Here is a 4,329-nt window from a genome sequence, read left to right on the forward strand (position 1 = left end):
TTTTTGGGTTGCTAGTGAGTATTGATGATTTTTTGGGAAACTGAAAGTAAAAGGTGGAGACAGGAATACTTGTCCTGGGAAGTAGATGAAATGCTGGAACACCGAACAGAACTAACAGGTGCATGAGACAAAGGATGTTAAACAGCAAAGAAGGGTTGATTCTTCACTCGCACTTCAGTGTAGCTTTTCAGATGCCAGAAGAATCTTTTGAGCAAAGAATTAAAATTAAGTATATTTACATAGTCCAGTTGAATGCCTAATTTGGTCTGTTTGTTTTGTGGGTTTTTTTTGTTTTGTTTTGGGATCATTTCTTTCTTCTTCCCCCATTTATCTCTTATATATTTCTTCCTCTTTTAACATGATTATGCTTTTGGCCTTACATCAGTTTACAGTCTTAAGAGTTAACTTGCACTCCAGTATGAAGTTCCCTATTTCACATTTTCTTTAAATAAGCCGTATATTTTCCAAGGCTCTGAAGGTTAGTTGTGTTCACTGTATAGGCCATTCCCCTGCCGCAGGCCCTCCTTGCTCTTTACTAGACTTCCCCAGCTGATTTCATGGTCAGTGATTTTTCTAGTCTTGCTTAATTTTAAGTTCCTTATCTGAAGAAGTTATTCAGTTACTAGTTTATTTTTTTGAATAATTGTTAATCTTTGGAGCTGGCTATCCTGATAAGTTGGATCGTTTATTTTTTTTATCCTCATACTGAGTAAATGACAAGATAATGAAATACGGTTAAGTGAGTTCTATATTAGATTAAAAAAATACTGAGGGTTTCCCACACAAGCTGTGTTCTGAATACTTTCACTGCTTAACTCTTACAAGTTCTAGTTAGTTTTCTCTGTGCCAAATGTGTCTTAATGGTGTTAAAGGCTTTTTAGGTAGACTGAAAAAGTCTCTGTTTAAACACAGGTTTTCTGCAGGATTACACCATTATGGAGTTTCTCGTTTAGTGTGTCTCTTCAGATCTAAGATTAAGATTGTGACTGTTGAGTAACTGAGCCTACCTGCTTGCTCTGCAACAGAAAATTCACTTGAAAGGACACTTTGACTTTCTACCTTCTTCTTCTTTTGATGTTTTCCTCCTGTTCCTTGCAATTCAATTAATCATACTTATCACATGTAAAAGAACAATGAGCTGTTGGTTTATTCAGTTGGAACAAGTGGGGAGGGATAATGGGAAATCTTTCAAGAAAATGAGAAACAGATGGAATTGTGAGATATTCCCACCTGCAGGGAGCAAACACACCAACAAAGCCTAAGGTAAAAGGAAATTGAGGAAATGCTGTCCAGATGTATGCTGTTTCTCTATGCATTTATATGTTGGTTCAGAAGTTTATGTTGTTGTGGGGTTTTTTGTTTTCTTTTTGTTTTTTCTTTTTAATTGAAGGAGTTTGCTGTTCTTAAGCCTACAGTTCTAATGACTGCAAAGAATAAAACTTTTTTTCTGTTGTGAGAAACTGTAATTTTCCATTTTTTTTAATTTATTGACTTTAAATTTGGAAGGTACTTCTCAGTTCTTTACTCCTCTTCCATCTTCAAATTCCCCAGAAAGCTCTACAAGCAATGCAGGAAAAGTTTCTGTAACACAGACTTTTCAACAAGTAAGTCTTGGAATTTTGGAAGCTTAGAGGCAAGCTGCCAGCCCATGGAGGAGTGTGCAGAGAGAAGCGTCAGCCTGGGGTGATGCTACCTGGGTGATCCTGGATGATAATGCAGGTGGCTTTTCAAGATGAGAGTGTAAAAAGAGACCTGAAATAGGGTATGCCTAGAAGTTAAGGTACCACTAAGGCAGAAGCTTACCTGAGACCTCAAATGAGACCATCCCTGCTGCAGTGTCTTTCGAATGATGCATGAGCAACACAGAAGAAAAGCACTCTGGGTACAGATTGGGAATTAATGATTTAATAAAACACTGGGGTAATAGTGTGATGAGGTGTACAGAACGGAGTAACTACTTACTGTGCTGTACTTTTAAGTCACTCAATGTGATAAGATTGATTTAAATAAGCCAGCTAGCTTTCCTGAAATCCTGGTATCAAAATACTACTGGAAAAAAGAAATTGTTACTCATTTGGCAGTCAAAGGTAATCTTGAGTGTGATATTCAGCAAACATCAGTGTGCTCAAATTTCTCCTCTTAGAGAAACATCTTCAACTAAAATGCACAAGAGTAATGCAGTAATTTTTCCATTTAGACCTAGTCAACCATCAGCGGGCATCGACTCATCTATATTTAACTGATAATGTAATAATCCTATTGTAATAAATCACATTTTCTGCAGGAGAGTTGAAGGACACCAAAGGGTGAGACATTGCACAAATAGATGTCCCTGGACTTTAACTAAGACAGACTGAGGAAATGGGGATAGTTGAGGGAAGAACGTACTGGCAGCAAGTATATTACTTTATTTTTTTTTTATTGGTTCATTTTGGTTATCTTTTGTGTGAAGTGGGAAAAAATAGTGGGATGCATGGAAACTATGGAAAAGATGTTGAAGGTAGAAAAGTAATAGGTAGGGGCTGAGAAGGTTTTAGAGACGAAGTTACAGGATGAACCATGGATAGAGAAGGTGTGGAAATGGATGTAAAGGGATCTTGAAATAAATTTGTTGATAGTAATTGGGGATTTTTCAGTCTTAAGACTGGTTGAATTGAGAAAAAAGAACTGTAGCACAGGTATTTCATTACACAGGTAAGAGGGAAGAGTTGAAACTATGGGCACCTGCTGCCAGGATGGCTGCAGTTCTCTGGTAATTGCAGCTTCCTGCACAAAGGTAAGAGCTTGACCTTGAGTCACATCTGCCTGAGGAGGGAAGTCAAGGAAAACAGTCAGGTTGGTAAGTACTTTACCCACTAATCTGCCAGCAAAATTTAGAGGGATGAGCCCTGTGCAGCTTTTCAAAGACAGGAACAGCTCAGAGTCTTGAAGGAGGCTACACCTGGCTATGAAAGCTTGCAGGAGAGACTTAAGATGATGTAGACTTCCCCTGTCGTCCAGCTTTCATCACTAATAAGTTCACTGCTGCTTGATTTGAATCGGGTTTTGTAGTTCTTTCAGTCTTTATGGGATGCTGTGATACTGCAGAAAGTTTTGGAGCCATGTTCTTTTTAAGCACAAAGCTTCACAGACTTAAGGCAAAGTCCTTGGTCAGTAATGTCACCAAGGCTAACACCCACTACAGATCAAATCTGTAATATAAAGAAACAAGCAAAAAACCTAGGAGTTTTCTACCCCACTAACTCTAGAGAAATGAACCAAAATGGGGGATGTAAAAAAAATAATCTGAATTTCATTTTATTGCCTGAACTGAGATCCAGAAAATATGGAAAAAATATACTGAAGTCCAAAGTTTTAACAAGTTCAAGAAGTTTGTTGCAAAACAAATATTTTGAAATTTCAACCCTTTCTGCAGATGTTTGACAATCAAAATCTCCCCACAGATGGCATTGTGTAAGAATGGATATGCCAGAGATCTGGCTAATCTGATATTCTGCCTCTGATCACAGCTAACTTGAAAGAAGAGCGTAAGAGCAAGGAAAGCAGAAGCTGTCTGGTTCGCTTCCCTAGTCCCAAACTAGCTGGGACTTTCTAAATCAGGACCCTTTCTGAATTTTTGCTTCAGTGAGTAAAATAATATTAACATACCTGCAGCAGAAACATGACTCATTTGACAGCCAAGAACAAGAAAGTCCATTGAGAACTTTCTCAAAAGGACTAAGTTAAGCATTGCTGTTATCTGTTAAAGAGAAACTTTAACCAAATAAGAAAAATGATTAAGATATTGCATAGAATGCCATTTTACAGACAAAATGGCATTTACTTTGCAAAATTAAATCTGTACTGCACACGACAAATGCGGCTGAGAAGTTTCAGTTACTAGGTGTGGCTGAAGGACTATCCACAGACTTTCCACATTCTGTTTTCCCCTAGAAAAATACCTCGGAGCTCCAGTAATTAGTTACCTTTGGAGAGCATTTGGTCGAAGTTTCCGTCTTTAAATGTGTTTGGTATTTCAGAAGAAGCATACTAAAGCAACCTACAGAAGAACTAAATATAGGAGCTGGATGGGGGCAGGTGCTGCACTCCCACTAACTCAAGTGTTCTGTCCCTGCACAAAGACAAAATGTGCTTGACATTGGTTTAGTTACTGGCTTGGGTTCATCTTTCCTATTGATTTCTTCCCTCATGCTCATGTCAGGGCCTGCAGGAATTAGCATAGGAAAATGTGTTCCCTGGTGAAAGCCAGGTCCTTTGCTTTTAGCTGAAGTCTAATTGCTGGAGGAAATAGCTTTCTGAAATAAAGAGATGTTGCTTAGGAATTCAGGT

This window comes from Psittacula echo (assembly GCF_963264785.1).
Source record: "Psittacula echo genome assembly, chromosome: 2".
NCBI classification, from domain to species: domain Eukaryota; kingdom Metazoa; phylum Chordata; class Aves; order Psittaciformes; family Psittacidae; genus Psittacula; species Psittacula echo.